The sequence below is a fragment of the Agelaius tricolor genome, unplaced genomic scaffold (genome assembly GCF_023055355.1).
Source record: "Agelaius tricolor isolate 1412-34295 unplaced genomic scaffold, bAgeTri1.0.p SCAF_29, whole genome shotgun sequence".
NCBI classification, from domain to species: domain Eukaryota; kingdom Metazoa; phylum Chordata; class Aves; order Passeriformes; family Icteridae; genus Agelaius; species Agelaius tricolor.
In genome coordinates, this window is record NW_027269289.1 from 2,113,601 (window position 1) to 2,138,589 (window position 24,989).

Sequence of the window (24,989 nt, forward strand, 5' to 3'; positions counted from 1 at the left end):
GAGCTCAGGAGCACCACAGAGCAGCAGGATGGGCCATGATTCCCAATGTTCCCATGGATTTGGGAGGTGTTCCCAGCTCCAGGGGTGTTCACTGTCTCAGAGGAACGGGCAGAGCTCAGCAGCACCAGCAGGATGGGCCATAAATTCCCAATATTCCCCTGGATTTGAGGGATGTTCTCAGCTCCAGGGCTGTTCAATGCCTCAGTGGAAGGGGCAGAGCTCAGCAGCACCAGCAGGACAGACCATAATTCCCAATATTCCCCTGGATTTGGGAGATGTTCTCAGCTCCAGGGGTGTTCACTGTCTCAGTGGAAGGGGCAGAGCTCAGCACCGCCACAGAGCAGCAGGACAGACCATGGTTCCCAATATTCCCATGGATTTGGGAGGTGTTCCCATGGATTTGGGAGGTGTTCCCAGCTCCAGGGGTGTTCACTGTCTCAGAGGAACGGGCAGAGCTCAGCACCACCACAGAGCAGCAGGATGGGCCATGATTCCCAATATTCCCCTGGATTTGGGGGATGTTCCCAGCTCCAGGGCTGTTCATTGCCTCAGTGGAAGGGGCAGAGCTCAGCATCACCACAGAGCATCAGGACAGACCATTATTCCCAACATTCCCCTGGATTTGGGGGATGTTCTCACCTCCAGGGGTGTTCATTGTCTTGGTGGAATGGGCAGAGCTCAGCAGCACCATCAGGATGGGCCATAATTCCCAACATTCCCCTGGATTTGGGGGACATTCCCAGTTCTGGGGGTGTTCATTGTCTTGGTGGAATGGGCAGAGCTCAGCATCACCACAGAGCAGCAGGACAGACCATGGTTCCCAATATTCCCCTGGATTTGGGGGACATTCCCAGTTCTGGGGGTGTTCATTGTCTTGGTGGAATGGGCAGAGCTCAGCAGAGCCACAGAGCAGCAGGATGGGCCATGATTCCCAATATTCCCCTGGATTTGGGAGGTGTTCCCAGCTCCAGGGCTGTTCATTGACTCAGTGGAAGGGGCAGAGCTCAGCACCGCCACAGAGCAGCAGGACAGACCATGGTTCCCAATATTCCCCTGGATTTGGGGGATGTTCCCAGCTCCAGGGGTGTTCATTGCCTCAGTGGAAGGGGCAGAGCTCAGCAGAGCCACAGAGCAGCAGGACAGACCATGGTTCCCAATATTCCCCTGGATTTGGGGGATGTTCCCAGCTCCAGGGCTGTTCACTGGCTCAGCACATGCAGCCAGCAGTCACCTGCTGCTCCTGCCAAGAGCAGCTCCATAAAACCACCCTGGGCTCGGCCTCTCCACAGCCCCTTCTTCCCAAGCAGCCCTTATCTTCCCAGAGCTGCTTCCTCAGGCGTTGCAAATACCACGATCCCTTTCTTCCTAAACACTCCACAGGGGAAACTGGGCATTGAATTTCCAAACAAACCCCTCGGATTTTTTTTCTTTTTTCCCCCTGCTGCTCCCCAAGTGGTTGTAATAATAGTAATAATTAATCATAAGCAGAGCTGACTCCTCTGAATGGGACAATAGTGACACTGGTTGGCAGCTCTATCGTCCTTCCCAGACAGCAACTCATTAATCCTGGAACAGCAGGAGCTGTTTTTAACACCCCAGTTCTCATGAACAGGGAACACCCTTGGGATCAATCCTGTCCTTCTGACCCAAAAAAAAGCGATGGTCTGGGTTTGGGGGTAGTTGGAGATGCTTGGAGCACCCCATGGGGCTAGCATGGATTGGATATACTTGAAATAAAGTAAATAAAACACAACCCCCAGTTTGGAAAAAAACAGGGGAGCAGGAGGCTTGGAACACAAGACCCCGAATTTTAGGGAGGCTCTTCCCACCATGGAGCTGCTCCTTTAAAATTTAATAGTTTATTCCACTTTTTCCCCCTCTTCCCTCTAATTGACTGGTTCAGGGTTTATTTTTCCTCTCTCAAGTAGAACAATGGGAGGGTTTTGAAGCTGGCAATGCAATAATGCCAGAATCTTCACTTTCCCCATTATGATTCCTCATTAGAAAGTTATTTCCCCACGATTTGAAATATAAATGATGCCTTTGATGTCTGCCTCTTTAAAATGGCTCTTTCTAATTTCCTTTTAATTTTTTTTTGCCCAAAAAGATGCTTTCCCCCCCCCCCTTTTTCCCTCCCCAACCCCCAGCACCACTTAACTCACCCCCAGTGCTCCGATGCGCCGCTGTAAACACGGCTTGGGCAGAATAAATAAACTGCCTGGAATTGCAAGATTTTGCTTTGAACAAATGGGATAATTGGGGCAGCTGGAAAAAAAAAAAAAAAAAGGAAAAAAAGAAAAAAGAAACAGCGTTGGATGCGATTTCTTTTATTATATTTTTTAAAGGAGGGGGAAATAAAGGCTGAGCCTTCCTGCTTGGGAGCGTGGAGCACTGAGTGGTGTGAGCCCAGCTGTCACCAGTTGTGTCCCAGCAGCATCTCCAGCTCCCCCTGCCCTTCCCTTTCCCACTTTTCCTGGTGGGGCAGGAAGGGGCTGCAATGTGCTGGTGGAGGCTCCAGATAAGGCCGTGCCAATTTTGCAGGGAGTTAATTAAAGGCAGTGCTCCTCACTCTGGGGCAGTGCCAGCTCCTGCTGTCACTCCCTGGCTGCAGATATTCCCCTTTCCTTGAGCGCTGTCCGAAGGGCAGTGGGGACAGAGGGAAGGAGGGGGGTGGATATGCAGGAAAAGCCTTTCCCACCATCATCCCCCAGCCCAGAAAGATTTCCTTGGCAAAGCTGGGTGTCTGCCCATGAGTGCCAGGCTCTGCCTGCCTGATGCCGGTGATAAAACCCCGATGTTGGAATTTATTTAATTAAAAACTGATTTTTTCCTTGGCATGGCAGGGTCCCACCCTCTGCCTCCAGATGGATCCAGCAGGCTCAGTGGGGTGTGGGACATCCAGAACTCATGGAGGGTGGGACACAGGGGGGCAGCTGTGGGAGCACATCAGGGAGAGGGAGAGGAGAAGCGATGCCAGCCCAGGCTGGCAGCATCCCCAGGGACTCTGGGAGCTGGGACATGCTTCCTGGGCAGCAGGAACCGCCTGGTGCCAAGGCAGAGAACTCAAGGGAAAAGCTGCTGTATTATTTTTTATTTCCTTGGTTTAACCTTTCCCTCCCCAGATCCTCTGGCTGAATTTCCAGAGCTGAAGAGTCCCATCAGTGCTGAGCACCCCAGGAAAGCAGGGAAGGCTTGGGGCCGTCCCAGCTGCACAGTCCTGGCCTGGATTTATCCAAGGGATGCTGGCAGGAAGCATCTCCCTGAGAAATTATCATGCTGGTGTATTCCTCTACACTGTAGCATCCCAAAAATCATGGTTGGCTGGGATTCCAACTGTGTCTACCACAAAAAGGGAGCAAGTCCTGGAAAAACAGGCTGGCAAAAGGGACCTTGGAAGCAGAGAATAACTCTGGAGACACCTAAAACTCACAGAAACCTCCAAAACCTCATGGGAACCCCCAAATAAACTCATGGGAAGTCCCAATAAAAGCATGAAAACCCCCAAATAAACTCATGGAAACCCTCAAATCCAGGGCAGTTTTGTCCCATCTCATGCAAATCTGGCACAACTGACAAGGACTGAGCTCCCCTCAAGTCACTGGATGGTGATGCACATCCAGGATAACTTCCCTGGCTTGGTGGCCCGTGGGTACCTGGAACAAGCTGCAAATTAAGATGGGAATAGACAGGACTGCATTTCACATCTACATCAGGCTTGTTTTTACCAGCCCTGCGAGCTGGACGATGATTATTTTATAAAAATAGGATATTAAAGAGAGGATCAGGCTCAGATGAAAAATTCAAGAGCAACTCCGATTTAAGTTTTCATCTCCCAGCGATGTCCAGAGGATGGATGTCTGCAGGAAAAGGACAAACTGCGCATTAAAGAGAGAGCCTGATGATAAAAACCTTCACTTAAAATATACATTTCTGCCCCACGTTATTAATAACATGCCAGATTAATATTTTAAATGGGATGAATTTTAAAAAATGTCATTTCCAAGCCACGTTGGAAGGTTTTTGCTGAGATTATGGAATGAGGGGAGGACTCCTCCCTGTATTCATTGCAAGAGTGTGATGTATATTTTATAGATGTTAAATATAAATATCATATTCCATCCTCTCCTCATCCTCTCCACGTTTTCCTGGGTCTGTTTGCACTTTGGAGCCAACACTGACCTGGCTACTTTCAAATAAGGCTGAAGGATTTGGGCTGGGAAAGTCAAAAGGACCCTTTCTGCCAGGAAAAATTCCATCTTCCATGGATTTTCTACTTCCAAAGGGCACGGGAGCAGCTCAGAGCCAGGTCCTCGTGTGCTGGAGCAGCAGGGAGAAGTCCATAACTCACTGCCGGGCCCAGGATGCATAATTTATCCCCAGCAATTCCCATCAATTGGTTATTAAAAGTGCCCTCCCTGGATTAAGCATGAACAAGGGAAGAGATAAATCTCGTTCCCAAGGTAACTAAGTCCCAGTTATGCTCCACAGGGAAAACTTTGCTTAGTTTGCCCATTTTGCAGTCAAAAAGGAGTGGTTTGGTGCAGAGCAGGGCAGCATTCCCATCTTTAACCTCCATGAAGGTCCCTGATCCTCGTGGGCTCTCCAATGACCATGGGAGTGTGGAAATAATCATATCTTTAAAAATAAAGTGGAGCTGCATCCGTTGGCATCCAGGGCATCATTTCTGTGGAGCTCAGAGTCATTTCCCTGGATGGCCTCTGGATGAGGCACAAAGAGCATCCTGGCATCACTGAGCCAAACAAAATGGAAATAATTAGGGAGAAAAGATAATTTCCTGGAGCAAAGCACCCTCCAAGCTGCCATTCCCTCCCTGCTAAATGCTGAGGATTGGAGCTCAGGGTCTCGTTGAGATAACAACCATGAGCTGCTGGGGAGCCTCTCTGGGGCAGGAGGGAGGATTTGGGAGAATGAAACCGGCACATATTCACTTCTGGAAGCTGCAGTCCTGGGAGGTGGCTTTGACAAGGAAAAGGTGCCCTGAACACCTGGGATGGAAATGGGAGAGCTGAATCCCCTCCCTCCCATCTCTGGGTGATTTTGTGCCAGAAGTTGGGGCTTTTTTTCCTCCCTGATGTGGCAGTTTGGACAAGATCCACCTCCTCTTGCCCAGGAATGCTCTTCATCCTGCAAGGTCCAGGTGTGCTGGTGCTCTTGGCTGTGTTTTTGGAGGGGGAAGTGGAGGGAAGAGGTCAAATCAACTCCCCTTTCTTTACAGCAATAAATAAAAAGCCATAAATGTCCATGGTAAATAATAAATACAGCTAAAAACCCAGAACAGCTGATCTTGCTGCATCCCAACTCCACTGTTTCCTCACAGAAAGCCTCATCAAACAGCCCCAGGCATAAAAGCTTTGGGTTTCCTAATCCTTGCCTCATGTGGTGCTTATTTCCTTGCAAGATTATGAAATATTCTTCCTATTTTCAGGCATTCCTTCCCATTTTCAGGCATTCCACCTTATTTTCCATCATTTTACCCAGCAATTTTTCTCCTTCTATTCCCTCGTGGTCAGTAACTCCCCCAGGTACCAGCACGACCTGAAGCTCTCCACATCCCCCACTGCTTTGCTTCTCCTTGTTGGCATCCTGTGAAAACTGGGAAAAACTTTTCCTAACGTTGGTTCCATAATAATGATCCCTCTGCAAAAAACATCTTTTTTAAAAAGGTGAAAAAAAGGGCAATAAATCCAATAAAATGGGAGTGCTGGGTGCACACAGGCCCAAACATGGAAAGAATAATTTATTCCTTTCTTTCCCATGGGAGAAATTATCTGGACATAGAGGAAGAGGAGTGGCTCCGGACACATAAAAGTCTAAGTGGGGATGTTTAAATAATTCAGGCAGAGGAAGGAATAAACAGCAGGAGGGTGGGCAAAGCAGGGATCAGCTCAGGAGGAGGCAGGTCCAGGCAGGGCCAGTTTGGGCTGGGCTGAACCGATGGGAGCAGGGGGACCCTGCCCTGCTCCGGGTGCTCTCCTGCACCTGCGAGGCTCGGCATCAATAGATGGCACTCAAGAACTGCTCCTTCCTGCTGTCACCAGCCTGGGGACGCTGCAGAGGTCTTGGATCCACTGGGCAACGACCTGGGGAGCTCAGGTGGCCTCCCAGCCCTTCTCACCTGGCTTGGGAAGGCAAAGCCACGAGCTCAGGCTGTTCCAGGTCTCCAGGCATGACAAGGACGGTTTAAATTCCAGTAAAAGCTGCTCGAGGCTTCCCAAGGACACACGAGTGTGCTGTCGGGACAGTGCCACATTCCCACCTCCCCTGCTCCCCGTGCAAGGGCAAAAAAACAGGGAGAGAGGGAGGGCAAAGCCCCTGCAACCTCCTCCACCAAATTGCTTTTATTTAACAGCCTCGGTCAGCCTCAAGTAGGTCACAAGGCTGTGTGTGTATCTTCAGAATAAAGTCTTTAATCGGCTGATGGATATGAAAAAATAAATTACAGTGGCAAAATGTAATAAACGTTAAAGGGAAAATGATGAGAGTAATATAAGTACATTGATTTAACTAGGATGATATAGAGGAATTGTCTGCTTTATAGGTCTTTAGATGTCTATTAGCAGCTCTGTATTAAGGAATAGGGCTGTTCTCTTGATATACTTAAGAGCTGTCAGTAATTCCTATTTCACACTCCACTGCTTCAATTCAGAGAGCTCCGTGCAGGCCCAGCGCCGCCATCCCGGGCTCGCTGGAGGGTGACCGCCTGCCGCAGGCTCCCTCCAGCCTCGGGATAATCCAGAGCCCGGGAGAGCCGGCGGGGCCGTTTGTCTGAGCGCCCTCCCTGAGCCCGGCTCTTCCTCCCCAGGCTCGTTTAGGGGGGAAAAACCCCAAAGCTTCACTCTGCAGGATCCAAGGTGTGTTTTGCCTGTGTTTAGGATCATACCTGCATTGCGTTTTAATTTTTTATATCTGCTTCCATGAGTGTATTTTCACCCGAGGGGTGGGAAATCCATCCTGCTTTTCCTGGTGACCATTTGAGTGTTTCAGCTCAGCTCTCCAGACAGACTTAACGAAAATACAGAAATATTTTCCCAAAGAGAGATGGAGACAGGGAGTTGGGAGCAAATTCACCCTCTGGGTGTGCCTGGCCCATTGGGTTGCTCCTCAACCAGCTGCAGCAGAGACTCTGGCTCTCCTTCACCTGAAAGAGCCCTTTTAATATGAAAAATATTTTTTTATTTAAGAAAAATAAAACCTGGTAGAATATTCTGAGTAGAAGAGGCAAGTCCTGCCCATGACAGCCCAGGACTACACAGATATTTGATGTTTTTTCCTTTTCCCTTTACTCCTGAGAGCCCCAAAGTGAGGAGCAGCCCAGCCCAGGAGCCTCCATCATGGAGAAAAGCTTTAACGAAAATACAGAAATATTTTCCAAAAGAGAGATGGAGACAGGGAGTTGGGAGCAAATTCATCCTCTGGGTGTGCCTGGCCCATTGGGTTGCTCCTCAACCAGCTGCAGCAGAGACTCTGGCTCTCCTTCACCTGAAAGAGCCCTTTTAGTATGAAAAATATATTTTTATTTAAGAAAAATAAAACCTGGTAGAATATTCTGAGTAGAAGAGGCAAGTCCTGCCCATGGCAGCCCGGGACCTCACAATATTTGATGTTTTTCCTTTTCCCTTTACTCCTGAGAGCCCCAAAGTGAGGAGCAGCCCAGCCCAGCAGCCTCCATCATGAAGACACCAGAAAATTCATCCATCCTGCATGGAAACATCCAACATGAGCCTTAACATGACAAAAAGCACAATTTTTCCCCATTTCCCAACACACAGAAATAAAAGCCCTCCTTTTCCCTCTGTTTGCTTCCCTCCCCAAAAAAACAAGAGATGGTTTTTTGAAATTGAAATTTTCAAAGGGGAAAACATGAAAGGTTTGCAGACACCCAACACAGCCTGGGGAGGAAAAAGCAGAGTTTTTGGCAATGTTGCACCTTCATCCTGCCTGAGAGAAAGCAAAGCCAAGGCTTTTTCACAATCATAGCAAAAAAAAAGTGCAATAAATGCTGTTTCTCCAAGGTTAGTAGCTGTAGGTGCCATGTGGTTCCTACCAGCCTTGGGATGCTCCTGGTGGGATGTGTTCCATGATGTCATAGGGAGAAAACCCCATGATGGGTTAGAGCCCATCCCAGCTGGAAACAAAAGGGTTCAACCCACTGAGGATGGAGACAGAGTTCAACTCCAAAATCCAAATAAAACCCTGAATAAAAAAGAGGTAGGATGGGTTTGATCCCAAATTGCCTTTCCTGCTTCTTAGCAGGAGAGGAAGTATTTTGGAAAGTATCAGAAACATGATGGAAAGTTGCTTTCCTTGATATTTCATAACATTTTCCCCTGCAGTGTTTTGGCCGCTTTCTCTTTCTTTTTTTTTTACGGCTTACAAGTAAAAGAGGTTTTTATCGAAAATCTGTTTTTCAGGAACAAGAAAATCGATAAAAATATATCAGTTTATGCCTTTGGTAAAGAACCAGGAAAGGTCCCCTTGTGCAAAAAAGAAACCCAAAATGTCCTGTTTGGGTCGGAAAGGGAACTTTTAACGCCTCGTTACGAGAGAGGAATCCTGCACTTAACACCGGGGTTTTGCATAAGGGTTTGTAAAAATCCCCGTGCCACCGTGAGCGATTCCTAAACCAAATAAAAGAGGGCAGAGATCATCGAAGAACTGGTTTGCAATGATTGATTTGGCCAATTCCAGCCCTAACCGAATTCCTGAGGCTTCAATAATCTCTTTAGCATCGTCAGCTCGGGCTGCGCACGCCGCCGTTGATCCGATGCCGTTCCCTTCCTTCCCTTTATGACAACCCCAAGCCGGGGATGCGCTGGAATTCACCTGGCACTTCCCCGTGAGTCGCTGCCCTCCAAGTGTGGATGTTTCACCTTTGGGAAGGACTCCAGAGAGCCGGCGGTGCTCTGCATCCCGCCTGCATCCTCGGGAGCCGTTACAGGATGCAGAGCTGCACTTTGCCTCTGTAAATCAGCAGCTTTTAACCCCCCTGAGCACAACACAGGGAATTTTCCCCATCCCTCGGTCCAAGCCAGGACACTGAAGGACAAAGGTGACTTGTGTATTTTTAATTTATTAATCTCAGCTGCTCTTCGCTTTGCCTTCACAGGGATTTTCACATCTATTTTCTTTTCTTTTTTCTTTCCCTTTTTTTCCCCTGGCCATATTCCAGCTGCTCCAGGATGTGTTTGATATTGCTGTTCCCATATCAAAGCACTCAATGTGCACAGATTTCAGTGACTTGTGAAGGAAAGCAGGAGATGCTTTTATCTCTGTGCCTCCTCCCAGGATCACCCCGAGCCCAGCCGTCCCTCTGTCTCAGCCTCGTGATCCAGCTGTGCCCCAAAGCCTCTCTGCAAGCCCAGGGAGGGGGCACTGGGTTAGGGAAAGCATCACCTCACACCTCTGGAGCTGGGAACAAGCCCCAGCACGGATTTCTGGACAACCTTCCAAAGGGCAGCAGGCTTGAGCTGTGATAGATCCAAGGAAGAGGTGAAAAGCTCCTGGTGCTCCCATCTCACCCCTGGAACTTCCAGCTTTACATCTCCTGCCAGGTGCTGCCATGTCCCTCCTGGAGCTTCCATCTTCTCCTTGCTGGGCCTCTCATGTCACCTCTGCTGTTTGCATCTCTCTTTGTGTTTCCATCTCATCCCTGGAGCTTGAACCTCAGCATTCCTGTTTCCATTTCACCACTGCCATTTGCACCTTCCCATTCCTGTTTGCATCCCTCCATTGCTGTTTGCATCCCTCTATTCTGATTTCCATCTCCCCACTCCTATTTGTATGTCCCCATTCCTATTTCCATCCCCCCCATTCCTGTTTGCATCCCCCCATTCCTGTTTCCATCCCTCCATTCTTGTTTCCATCCCCCCATTCCTGTTTCCATCTCCCTATTCCCATTTCCATCCCCCCATTCCCATTTCCATCTCCCTATTCCCATTTCCATCCCCCCATTCCTGTTTCCATCTCCCCATTCCCATTTCCATCTCCCTATTCCCATTTCCATCTCCTCATTCCCATTTCCATCTCCCTATTCCCATTTCCATCCCCCCATTCCCATTTCCATCTCCCCATTCCCATTTCCATCTCCCTATTCCCATTTCCATCCCCCCATTCCTGTTTCCATCCCCCCATTCCCATTTCCATCCCCCCATTCCCATTTCCATCTCCCTATTCCCATTTCCATCTCCCCATTCCCATTTCCATCTCCTCATTCCCATTTCCATCTCCCTATTCCCATTTCCATCTCCTCATTCCCATTTCCATCTCCTCATTCCCATTTCCATCTCCCTATTCCCATTTCCATCTCCTCATTCCCATTTCCATCTCCTCATTCCCATTTCCATCTCCCTATTCCCATTTCCATCCCCCCATTCCTGTTTCCATCTCCCCATTCCCATTCCCATCTCCTCATTCCCATTTCCATCTCCCCACTCCTGTTTCCATCTCCCTCCTGGTACTTCCATCTCCATCCTGATTCTTCCATCTCCCTCCTGGTATTTGCCTCCCACCCCTGACCCTCCCAGCCCACACTTTACCATTCCATCTCCCCTGGTTCCTGTATCTCCCTCCTGGCACTGGCATTTTGCCCCTCTCCTGGTGGGCACAGTGGGTTCATCAGGCAGAGCTGCCCCAGTTCCCTGAGCCCACCAGGTGGACAATCCAGGAGTGCATCCTCCCACAGGAAAGGGCTTGAACACGGGATCCTCTTGGTTTTGTCCACCTGCCCTACTTGTGTTCCACCAAGGAGCAGCACTGAAGAGCTGGAAGAGGCTCAGACGTGCCAGGCACTGCAGGGCTGGGAACAGCTGGATCCATTCCAGCACAGCAGGATGAAGGAAGAGAACAGGAGGGAAGAGGTGCAAAGTCACCCTGCTTCAAGGAATGGCTTCTGGGTGAGCACCCAGGACATGGAGGGGTTTGCTTCACTTAAATGAGAACTCTGTGCCTGCCATGACGTGGATTAACCCCACAGAGGGAGACTGGGAATGCTGAAGGTTTGCTCCCCAAGAGCTCTGAATCCCAACAAGGGGGTGACTCGAGCCACCCTAAACCCCAAAACCCAAACTCAGAATCTCCCCAAACCCCACACTCCATGTCTCCCCCAAACCCCACACTCAATGTCTCCCTAAACCCCAAACTCAGAGTCTTCCCAAACCCCACACTCAGAGTGTCCCCAAACCCCACACTAATTCTCCCCAAACCCCACACTCAGTCTCCCTAAACCCCACACTCAGAGTGTCCCCAAACCCCACACTCAGAGTGTCCCCAAACCCCACACTAATTCTCCCCAAACCCCACACTCAGTCTCCCTAAACCCCACACTCAGAGTGTCCCCAAACCCCACACTCAGAGTGTCCCCAAACCCCACACTAATTCTCCTCAAACCCCACACTCAGTCTCCCTAAACCCCACACTCAGAGTGTCCCCAAACCCCACACTAATTCTCCCCAAACCCCACACTAATTCTCCCCAAACCCCACACTCAGAGTCTCCCCACCTGCAGCTCCTTTGCCTCCCCCTCCCAGTTCTAACAAAGGGATAACACCACATTTCTGTATAATAACATTTATTGCTGCAGCCACAGAGAAAGAGCATTTCTGAGCCCTAGGAGCCATGTGTGGGCAGCACAGATTTGTCTCCATAAGGGTAATTCCAAAAGTGCTGCAGGAGAGAAAGCTGAGGAATTAGGAACAAAAAAAAAAAAATGGGGACAAAAAGAAACCCTTCCTCTGTCACCAGAGATTGAGGTGGAATGTCACGTCTGGAGGACAGAATACCTAAAGTCTGGAGAGAAAAGGCTTCATGTAATGGAAGTATCCATGGGCACAAAGGAAACCCTCAGCTCCAGCTGTTGTTGTGGAATATTTGTCAAACTAATGTTGCATTCAAATAAAAACATAACTGTGACACCAAAAGTGATGCTTCATGTCCAAAAACTTCCCTTGTCCAGGATGCAAGTGCTGGGATTTGGGGTTGGACATGTGCCCAGGACTTGCTCAGAGCTGGAATGGAGATTGTTTTTCCCTGCTAACCAAAGACAAAACCCCACAAATCTGCTCGGTGCCCATGTGCCCATCACCACAATTAAAGGGTATCCAGAGGATGAGGAAACCTCCCTGTGTCAACCCCAGTGGTACCAACCTGTCCCCCCAGCAGCATCCTGCCCCCACAGGTCACAGCCTGGCACAGAGGGACACACTCCTGCTGTCACCTCTCATCAGCCCTCATCATCAGCATCACCATCAGCATCCCCAAATGCCCTTTAGTTAAGGGTAGTTAAAGACTTTCACTGCTTGGAGCTGATCCCAAGCCTGGGTTTGTGTCTGCAGCAGGAGAAATGGGCAGGGATTTTTGCAGTGAGGAGAAGGAATGAGCAGTTAAAAGTGATGCTGCATTAATGGACATTAATGGACATAAAAATGAAAATAACCCGCCCAGGCTCCCCCTTCTGCTCCATGTCCTTCTGGCTCTGCCAGACTTTGGATAAATAAATTATCAGGCTCTGCCCAGCACACAGAGATGAGAAAGGCAGAGGCACCACTGGGGGCACTTCCCAGCCCTTCCCTTTGTGCTCAGCCAATGCCAGATATTGACAAATCCATTGGTCACTGGTTAATAACGAGCGATGCCCGTTAATGGCAGGGGCTGTTCTTCTTGCATTCCTCAGGTCAGGAGGCAGTTCACAGTTCTCCATGGGACAGGGACACTCCTGGGCCTGCTTTTGGGGACATGTCCAGGCTGCCTCTCACCTTCAGGTGTTGTGTCATTGAAGCTGAGGATGCTCCATCCCTGGAAGTGTCCCAGGCCCTGTTGGATGGAGCTGTGAGCAGCCTGGGCTGGAGGAAGGGGTCCCTGCCCAGGGCAGGGGTGAAACTGAGTGGGCTTTAGGTTCCTTCCAACCCAGGCCACTCCATGATTCTACAATCCTATGATTCTATTATTTTTTTGTGACTCCATGATTCTTTTATGGCTCCATGACTCCATGATCCCATGAGTTCATGAGTCCATGATTCCATGATTCCATGACTCCATGATTCTATGACTCCATGATTCCATAACTCCATGATTCCATGATTCCATGACTCTATGATTCCATGATTTCATGACTCCATGACTCTATGATTGCATGACTCCATGATCCCATGATTCCATGATTCCATGACTCTATGATTATATGACTCCATGATTCAATGACTCCATGATCCCATGACTCCATGATCCCATGATTCCATGACTCCATGACCCCATGAACCCATGATTCTATGATTCCATTATTCTGTGGTTCTGCAGCCCAAGCCACTGTAAATCTGCCATGGAGGTGGCCAGAGCCCTTGGGAAATTGGGGTCATCCTTTTCCATGGCCAAGAAATTCCAGCCTTCTGCTGGAATGGGACAAAGTCCTGGTAGTGGCCTCCTCAGGGAAGGACAAGTGACCTCATGAGAGGGGATGGAGATGAGGGAAGGGATGGGATGTCTCTTATGGGGCATTTTGCCCTCTAAGGAGCTGCCTGGAATAAAATCTCTGGACATCTCAATGCCTCTGGCTGGGAAAGGAGATGTGGGACAAACCTCTTCATTCAGGGCTTTAATCCCTGGGGCCCAATTCCAGCCTGATTTCCAGAGACACAGATCAGTCCCAAAAATATCTTTCCTGAGGAAAGGAGTGGAGAAGGTGCTCCAGAGGCTGTGTGGAGATGGAGGCAGCACTGCAAGCCCAACCTTCACTAGACATGAGAGTCTCCCCTCCAGAAGGAGCTCCTGGAGGGGCTCTAACAACCAGAAATCCCAAAATCTGAGGACTCTGTGCTGAGCAGTGACAGCAGCTCACAGCTGGCTGCTCCCAGAGGAATTTTGGGGCTGGGGGCATTGGCAGGGGGGCAAACATTCCCATCCAGGAGCTCCATGGGCTCTCCAGGCAGCAGCCAGGAGCCACCTGCCTCCAGCAGCTGGAATATGGAGTGAGCTGGAGCAAGAGACGAGCGTGCAGAGGAACAGCTCATCCCTGGAACTGCCAAGCTGCTCACAGAACAGATGGCTCCAGGTTAAATGTGAATTGCAAACCTAAAAAATAAAAATGGTGTTTGTGCCCTTCCCGGCACCTTTATGATATATAAAGATACAGCAAGTGGTTTTATTTCCTTCGGAGGAAACGTGGTTGGGGTTTTTATTTTTTTTATTGGGTTTGGGGATTTTTTTTTTTTTTTTTTTTTTTTTTTTGTCTTGCAATAGGGAAAACCAGGCAGGGTTTTCCTGCTGGGAGCTGGGGGTGCTCAGCTGGATTTTGGGGGATATTTCAGCTGTGGGAAGGGGCAAAGCTTAGGAAAATGCTAAAGCTGTAATGCAATAAATTGCATGAAACATGGAAATAATACAAGTTCTCCCTGCAGAAGACCAAAGGAGAGGTGGGAGGAGAGGCAGGAGGATGTAACAAGCTCAGACTGGGACTGGAGCAGGGAAAAGCCATTGGCATCTCCAAGAGAACTCCCGAGGTCAGTTTGTGTCAGGGAAAGGGTGAGAGGGCCCTGTCCTCCTTCAGCTGGGTTTCACGGTGGAGTTAAGGTGGCATGTCAAAAATTACCTCTCCCAGCCATGGAGTTTGTCCCTGGCTCAGATTTATTCTCCTGGCATGGAATTAGCCAGGAAATCATTTGGAAACACTGAGTTTTACTATGGCTTGGTTTGGAATGAGGCAACAGAGAGGTAAAACCACCCCTTCAGCCCCACTTTCCCCTTCCTCAGGGCAGATTTATTCCCTGTGCCAATCCCTCAATGCCTTATCCCAACAACAGCTTTAAACACAGGTGGGACAACTAAATGGAAAAATAAGATTGTGGTTATTCCATAATCTTTCATTAATGCAACACTCGCTATTCAGACAGAGACAAAAGAGGCTGTGCGTCTTTTTGGAAAATAAATCTCCCACTGCTTATTTTTTCCCCCATGTAGCGAGGAAAAATATATTATTCATATGGAGACAAGGACCAGCTGAAGGACTTGCAGCTGAGGCTGTGGCTGGAGCAGCAGGAGCTGTGCCTGGCAGGTTTGGAGCTGGGGATGCTGCGAGGGAAAATCAGCACTGGGGAAGCGGGGAGACAAAACCATCGTGGCTCACCCACGTGGCAATTTCCTCCTGCAGCCAGGGAAACAGAGCCTTTGGGCTTGGCTTTGTCAATTAATTCAACTTCTGGTTCACCTTTTGGAGTGAAGGAAAAGAGGGGGAAAAGCTTTTCAGAGCTTTCAAAAATAGCTCAGCAAAATGTTTTGGCATTTGTGAAACAAAGCCTTTCACTTCAGAGGTACCGGCATGAGCAGCTCAGCGTTTTTCAAAGGTTTGCTGCTCTTTAATTCTTTTTTAACCTGAAATTATTCATCTCATTAACATAATCCTGAATTCACACTGCTCTGGTCCTCCTCAAACATCATTTCCAGCAGATGCACAAATTGATCACAAACCCCCTTCAGAGTGGATTGACCCTGAGGCTGTGGTTTTTCCAGATTCACACCTCATTCCAAATTCTCCCATCAGGAAATCCATCTGTGACCTGGTGCTGAGAACTGCAGCTCCATGACAAACCCACCTGGGGTTCCCCACATGCCAGGAGGGCTTGCAGCAGCTCTGAGCAGCTTCCAGCTGTGGGAAGGATGGGACTGAGATGGGGATATACCCTCAGCCACCGAGCTATAACAGAACCATGGTGAGGGGCTTGGTTTATTGGGATAAATTCTGAGGAAGTTCTGCTGGAGTTATGTAACATAAAGACAACGTGGTATCCCAGCTCCAGGTCAGGGGGTGGGAATCAACAACATAAAGAAGCAACAAGAACAACAGAAGGAATAACAACAGCATAAAGAAGCATGGGACATGCTTCTGTCACAGATATAAATATGTACAGGTAGGATCCATCTCCATTTGGGAGCATCCTCATTGCTTTCTGTCCATTCCCATTAACTCTGCATCCCCCAAGTGCCTCCATGGCCCAGACAAACATCTATGGCCACAGCTGAGTGCACTCCTTCCAACAACACATTCCATCCCTTTGCATCTGGCTGTACCTGTGGGAAGATGAGCCTGGGTTTAGAAACTGAGACATCTCCATAAATCTTCATTTTGGGTGTGTGGGAGTGTCTTTTTGGGCATGCACACCCCAAAATCCAGGACTTCAACAAAATGCTTCAGGCAGGGAGGATCTGGGGGATTTTTTTCCTCTCCAGTTGGTCAAAACCATTTTGTTGTCAGTGAAATTCCATGGATTTAATCAGAAATGTGTTAATCAGAAAATGGACTTCCCTAAGTGGTGGAGACATAAATTGTGGAGGGATTTAAATGATACGTAGATGGGGCATTGGGGACTTGGGTTAGAGGTGGCCTTGGCAGTGGAAGATTCAATGTTGGATTTTTTCCAGCCAAATCCATTCTATGACTCTATGAAAAAGCCCTCCCAATGAGGGCAGTCCCAGAGGACTGATGCAAACTGGCTGCCACTGGAGCTGGAGTCAGCACAGGGTGATGCTCATCCTTGCCTGGAGCTGTGGGAATTTGCAGTGGGACAGGCAGCTCACCGAGAAGGTCTCTGGGAATGTTTTTCCTCAAAAGCATAATGGATCTCACCTGGGTTCTGTAGGATCCCCTGTCCTAGGTGCTGGCACCTGGAGTGTTGTAGAGAAGGGAGGTTTTGACTCCAGGCCTGTTCTGGAAGGTGCTGAGCATCTCGTTAGCTCAAGGGCTGGATCCTCATTTCCACTCCAGCCTCTCCAGGCTGCAAATGCAGCTCCCAGAGCCCTTTAATGTTCAGAGAAGCTCAAGTGTAAATGAGAATCAGGCCCTCCAGTGCCATCTCTTTTCTTCCAAATAGGAAAAATCTCCTTGACTACAGGGAGTGAAGTGGGTCAGGATGGTTTGGGGTTGACTTGAACCTCTTCAGTGCTGTGCTGGGTGATGGCTGCCCTTCACTTGAGAGCCGAAATGTTTAAGCTGCTTTTGGAGGCAAGAGGAGTTTGCAAATCCAGGCTCAGCATCCATGCAAGACAGAAGATGGGATCTTCTCTCTCCCCACCACGCCAGCATTAGCAGAAGGGCTTTCCCAGTTTCCCTGGGAGCAGAGGTCTCTGAGGAGGAGCAGAGGAGCAGGCAGTGGTCAAGGACAAGGAGCTCTTGTGGCTTTCTCTGCCAGAGGAGTGACTTTGGCAGGCGAGCCCGGCCAGCGCGTTCTGCTGCACTGATCTCCTGCACTTTGTGCTCCACTGCTCTGCGAGGGGACACAGTGCTTGGAGCATGGTGACATCAATCTGGGCACAGGGCTGGGGCTCCTGCTGTCAGGGACAGAAAGTTCTGCAGTGGAAAGGGGATGGATCCATCCATGGAGTAAATACCTGGGGATGGTGTTCATTAGTGCAGAAGGAGGGGGAGGGAGGTGATTTGGCTGGGATACACACAAAGATGTTCATCTGCCAGGGAGTGGGTAATGAGGCCAGACCAAGTTAATATCTGGGGTTGGAACGTGTTCAGATGAGGACGTGTCAATGCCTGGGAATGAGGATTTTGGAGATGCGGCTGTCAAGGCTCTCCAGGATCTTCAGAAACCCTTGCTAAGGTCACTGCAACCCTACTGATGGTGCTATTGAGGACACCCCTCTTCCACAGAGGGTGCCAGTGATGTCCCTGCCCCATATCCCGACACTGCCACAGCCCCTGGGTGACTCCAGCCCCCTGACCTGGAGCGGGGATACCAAGGCAACCTGTACCCACCATCCTCACTCCCAAGGCAGCCTGGATCCTCCATCCTCACTCCCAAGGCAGCCTGGATCCTCCATCCTCACTCCCAAGGCAGCCTGGATCCCCTGTCCCTGCTCCCAAGCCTGGATCCTCCATCCCTCCTTCCATGCTCCCATGCTGACAGAGCCATGGGATGGGATGGGATGGGATGGGATGGGATGGGATGGGATGGGATGGGATGGGATGGGATGGGATGGGAAGGGATGGGATGGGATGGGATGGCATGGGATGCATTTGCTGATTCATTGCCTCTCCAGTGACGTCAAAGGACACTCTCAGGAGTGTTCCTCCTCTCAGGAGCTTTTCCTGGCACTTCATCAGAGAAGAGCTTGGCTGTGGCATCTGAAGGACTTCTCAGGTGAGGTGCATCCTCCCTGGAATAAAATCCCAGTTAATGCACAGGTGTGGAAAGGACAAGATTCCTTTTGGCACCACATCTCTCAGCAACTGATTGCAGCCTCTTCCCAGGAGGGCTGCACGGACAGGGAATGCCAGTGCTTTGATGCACAACTTATTTACTGTGTCCTCACCATTCCCACCTCCCTGGAGCCTCCAGCCTCGTGCAGCATCCCTGCAGGGTGAGATGGGGTCCTCCCCACCACAGGGACCATGCAGGGATAAGTTAAGGGACTTGGCAGGGGTTGCCATGGTTCTCACTTTGATTTCCCAACAGAAATCACCCTAACAACCAACTTCAATCATCACAGGAGAGATCCAGCGTCCTTATCCTCCCTTTACACCAAGAAGAATGTGCCAAGGGGAATCTGAAATTCAGATTCCTCCCATTTGAATGGTATCTGTCACTATCACTTGTGTAACAGCAGCTTCCAGAGGCTGTGGAAGTGACTCCCTGTGTGCTGGATGCTGCCCACATCCAGCCCTTCCATTATTATCATTGCTATTGTTACAGAATAAATCATTCCTTAAGCTTCTCTCTTTCATTGCAAATTGTCCATGAAACACTTGCAATCTCTGTAGAGAGACACCTGCCTTGACAGCCTAAATCAGATCAGGAATCAAATCCTGATCCCAGCCCCTGCTACCTGCTCTGAGTTATTGGGACCACAAGGACTTGGAAAAAAATCAACAATCTCTGCAGGAATAAGGAAAAGGATGTGTAGGAAAGATTTCTCCACTTAGAGCTGAGCTGGAACGATCTGGATCTCTCTCATATTTGTTATTTACTCTTTATTTCTAGATATTCAAGCTCTGGGTCTCAGCAGACCTTACACTCGTGACCTGCACCAGCCAGAGCTCAGATCAAGGAATCCCAGTGGTGACCAACACAAAATAGATATGGAGCACAGAGAGCAGGGCCAGCAGGGATGGAGTGGGATGGCAGCTCTTTAGGCTACTTCTAATCCTGGAAAAAAGCTCTATAGTGCAAACCCCACAATGATTTAATGGCTTGCAAAACTTGTCCTGAATAAATTCCTACAATTCCCTGACTGGGTATGGCCTGGGTGCCCCATTTGGTGCCTGGCTCGGGGCATGAAGGAGCCAAAATCTGTCCTCAGTGACACATTGTCAATGATTTTTGGCTTTTTTGAGATTTAGGAACTCTTGCCACATATTATAATAAAAGCTTTGTCCCCTCTACCTGGCACAGCTGGAATGTTGTGGGTGAAGGACCCCAGGGATCAGAGCAGCTGCAGCTGGGTCTGTCCTGAGCCTCTGACTCTGCAATTGGACTCCTCTGAGAGACAGACAAAGCTGGGGGCTCCAAACTGCCCTTGTACCCCCTTCTAGGATGTTTTGGCTCAAAATATCCCTGCCTGGAGAAATCAGATGTTGTTCCACAGGCTGAGCATGGGGAGAGAGCAGTGGTCCCTTTAACCCAAACTGTGCTGCACCCTTGATACCCCCTTTAATTATTCAGTTGCACCAGAAAATGAATTTTTCTTCATTTTCAAGTGCAGCTTCAAGGCTTTGTTTGTAAGATGGGCTTTTTCTGCTGTGTTTGTCCCATTCCCCCAGAGCTTTGCTTGGCAGAGTGGACAGAGCTGCCTGGGCTTGCAGCCTCCACCTTCTCAGTGCTCCAAAAAAGCAGCTCAGCTCCAGAGAAAGCCAATGGGAGGCTGGAATTTATTTTCTACCCATTTAATCAAGCGCCAGGGAAGGAGTTGGATGTGCTGGCCCCCGATTTCACATTTGTTTCTCTGCCTGACTGAGCGCCAAAGCCTCAGCAAAGGCTTAGAGAAGTCCTTTCACCACAAAGAAAAAGTGGCTCAGAAGTGGTGGAGGGAGATCAAGCACCCAATTTCTTCTTGCTGGAGAACCAGGGTCACTCGTGGAGAGGTTTGATCCCTGCTCTGGAACAGATATTTCCACCTGCTGGATCTGTGCTGCCTCCCACTGTTCTCCCACTGCAGCACTTCCCGAGGATTGTGGCTAAATGGGATTTCAGCTCCCCCATCCTTATCTCAGCCTGGTGACAGCTGACCAAGCCTCGGGCTGGTTCTTTCTCACTCTTGAAAAACCATGTTCACATTTCTATATCTCCTTTTTCCCAGCTGCTGTGCCAGCCTGATCCTCTCCTATTCATTCTTCCCGGTTTTCTGCCTTGCTTGGCGAGGGCCAGGCATGTTTTAAACACTGCAGTGCTGGTGCAGCCCCTTGAACAGGAATAACCCTCCCAGGCACTGCCTGGATCTCACTCAAGGCTGGCAGGAGGAGGATTTGACAGCCCAGGGTCAGGGCACAGCCACTCTGAATTTGTAGGAGAGTATTTACAGTGACACAGGGAGCAGATTATATCCCCATAGCAGGATAAGGTCTATAAAAGGAGAAACTCTTGATTTGCCCCATGCAGCACTTACCCAGCTGTCAAAAATCCTCTCTTTTCTTCTCCCTTTAGTAATTAAATCACTGGCTTCATGTTCCAAATCCTGGGCTTGGGAAGGCTCAGGCTGTGTCCTGTGAGGGGTTGGGGTGCTGGGGGATTTTGGGATGCTCAGACATCAGAGGGTTGCTCTGTGTGCTGATCCTGGAGCTTCATTCCTCCTCCAGCCTCTTCCCTTCACAACGCTCGCACTCATGGAGTGTTTAAATGCCCTGAATGTGACAAAAGTGGGGTACAGGACAGGAATTGGGGTCCCAGTGTTGTCCAGCTGGAGCTCCAGGTTTCTATTCCAAGGGCCTGGAGTAACAGGATGGGGGGGAATGGCTTCCAACTGAGAGAGGGTAGGTTTAGATGGGATAATGGGGAAGAACTCTTCCCTGCAAGGCTGGAGAGGCCCTGGCAAAGGAAAACTGTGGCTGCCCCACCCCTGGGAGGGATTCAGGGCCTTCCACAGCTGGGGCCTTCATCCTTCCATGGGAATCCCTTCCCTCCTCACTCTCCATCTCCTTTGCAGCTTGGGTGGGTACAGATATGGACAGAGATGCTATGGATATAGTGGATATGGGCACAGATATGGGCACAGATATGGACATGGATATGGACATGGATATGGATATGGATATGGACATGGACATGGATATGGACATGGATATGGACATGGGTATGGATATGGACATGGATATGGACATGGATATGGACATGGACATGGATATGGATATGGATATGGACATGGACATGGATATGGACATGGATATGGATATGGATATGGACATGGACATGGATATGGATATGGATATGGACATGGACATGGATATGGACATGGATATGGATATGGATATGGACATGGACATGGATATGGACATGGATATGGATATGGGTATGGATATGGATATGGATATGGACATGGATATGGACATGGACATGGATATGGACATGGATATGGATATGGATATGGGTATGGACATGGATATGGACATGGATATGGATATGGATATGGACATGGACATGGATATGGATATGGATATGGACATGGACATGGATATGGACATGGATATGGACATGGATATGGATATGGATGTGGATATGGACATGGACATGGGTATGGACATGGACATGGATATGGATATGGGTATGGATATGGATATGGATATGGACATGGATATGGACATGGACATGGATATGGACATGGATATGGATATGGTGGATATGGACATGGATATGGGTATGGACATGGACATGGATATGGATATGGACATGGATATGGATATGGATATGGACATGGATATGGATATGGACAAGGATATGGATATGGACATGGACATGGATATGGACATGGATATGGACATGGATATGGATATGGATGTGGATATGGACATGGACATGGGTATGGACATGGACATGGATATGGATATGGGTATGGATATGGATATGGATATGGACATGGACATGGATATGGATATGGATATGGACATGGATATGGATATGGATATGGATATGGGTATGGACATGGACATGGATATGGATATGGACATGGATATGGACATGGATATGGATATGGATGTGGATATGGACATGGATATGGACATGGATATGGATATGGACATGGATATGGACATGGATATGGATATGGATATGGACATGGACATGGATATGGACATGGATATGGATATGGATATGGACATGGATATGGATATGGATATGGACATGGACATGGATATGGACATGGATATGGATATGGACATGGATATGGATATGGATATGGACATGGACATGGATATGGACATGGATATGGATATGGACATGGATATGGATATGGATATGGACATGGACATGGATATGGATATGGATATGGACATGGATATGGATATGGGTATGGACATGGATATGGGTATGGACATGGACATGGATATGGATATGGACATGGATATGGTGGATATGGACATGGACATGGATATGGATATGGACATGGACATGGCATGGATATGGATATGGACATGGATATGGATATGGTGGATATGGACATGGACATGGATATGGATATGGACATGGATATGGATATGGTGGATATGGACATGGATATGGATATGGATATGGACATGGACATGGACATGGATATGGATATGGACATGGATATGGGTATGGACATGGACATGGATATGGATATGGACATGGATATGGATATGGATATGGACATGGATATGGACATGGACATGGATATGGACAAGGATATGGATATGGACATGGACATGGATATGGACAAGGATATGGACATGGACATGGATATGGACATGGATATGGGCATGGATATGGATATATGGATATATGGATATATGGATGTATGGATGTATGGATATATGGATATATGGATGTATGGATATATGGATGTATGGATATGGATATGGGTACACATGGGAAATGAATCTGTAGAATATTCATTAGAAAATTGGCTAACTTCTAATTGTGATAGCATAAATTATAACATCTGTATTGTCTCACCCTTCACATGAAACTAAAAATGGAATAAAAAATTTTAAAACCCAACTCAGTTACCCCATCTCTAAATCAAAAAAAACCCCAAATCCAACAGATACGGATATGAACATGTGCTAAGGACATAGATATAGATTTTAGGGATATGGATGATATGGATATATAGACAGATAGAGGTGTAGCTAGAGATGTGGATTACATGGATATAGATTATATAGATATGGTTATCAGTTATATGGATATGGATGGGAATGACATGGGTGCAGCAAGAGATGCAGATACAGATACAAATAAAGTTAATATAGATATAGATGATAAGAAAATAGATGATATTGATAAAATTTAAATGGTTGCGGACATGGACATGGATGTGCATGCTGAGGATATGGATATAGACATAGATTTCATGGATATGGATATATAGACAGATAGAGGTGTAGCTACAGGTGCAGATTTTATGGATATAGATACAGGTTGGATGGATAGGGATGTAAATTATATGGATATGGATACAAATTATATGGCTGTGGTTATGAATGGCATGAAAATAGCTCCACATGCAGATGAAGATACAAATATAGATGATACAGATACAAGTGTAGATAAAGATGAGATAAAGAAAGATACAGACAATAGACCAAGGTATAGATATATAGATATAGGTATGCATATAGATATGGATCCAGGCCTGATACCATGAGAAAAGGACGCTATTTTGGGCCACTCAGCCCCTGCTTATGGGGAGAAAATCTCACCCCAAGCCAAGAAATGCAGGAGAGGGAAGGGGAGGGAAGTGGAGCTGTCCCACTGGAAGCTCCTGCAAAAGCCCCTGCTGGGACAAAAGGCATTCGTTACATTAATTGGTGCTGGAGATAGCGCCCAACAAATGAAAGTTATTAAAGGAAGGGAGATGGATGGAGCTCAAGGCATCCGTTTGTTTTGCCAGCGCCAAATTCATTTCCAGAAAAAGCCCTTATCAATTCCCAGGGAATAGTTTGCCCTGTCAGTGCTGAGCGGGTGTTAATGTTCTTTACAGCCCCGTTTGAGCTGCTGCAGTGACACCAATCTAAATAAGGGAGGAAGGAAGGCTTAATCAGCCTGTCACTGACCAGTTATTAACATTTGAGAACAAGGGCATTAAAGGAGAAAATTCTGAGAGGTCAATTTGTACTTGAGGAGAGAAGCCAAAAAGATAAGGAGGAGAGCAGCCACATCCTCCAGGCAGCGGTCACGGTGCCGGCCACGAGAGAGGGATGGATCCGCCTGCCCCAGGGACACCAGGAGGCACAAAGGACACAGGGATGGCCCAGCCCGGACCCACACTGAGGTGTCCCCCCCCACTGAGGGTCTCCAGCTGCCACCCAGCTCCCCCCATGCCCTTGGCAGAGGTCCCCCCTCCCTCTCTCACTCCGGTCCCTGCACCCCAGAGCGGCTGCGATTGCTCTGACAGCCCCGTGGGATGAAAGCTGTGTGCTTAGATATGGTTTATCCCTTCCAACCCCTGATGATAATCCAGGATTAGTCCTCCTTGGATATGATTACGTTTTGCCCACTCTCTTTGAAATGACTCCGTTCTGGCTCTTTTTGCTGCTGCCTGTCCCACCAACCCTCAGGAAAACGGTTTGCCAGGCTCTGATTAAGCCCTGCTCACAGCAAAGTCCCCCCAGGATCCCAAATGACCTGACATGTGTGTCCCTCATGGGCTGCACGGGATCTCATCCCTGCTCCAGAGCTTGGCACCCTCCTCCAAACACCCATCACCCTCATGTCCCCATGGGGACCATGCAGGGATGTGGTGTATATTCCATAAATTCACCTTCTACAATACAAAACTCTACTGGAGCCTCTGGCACTTGCTTCCCC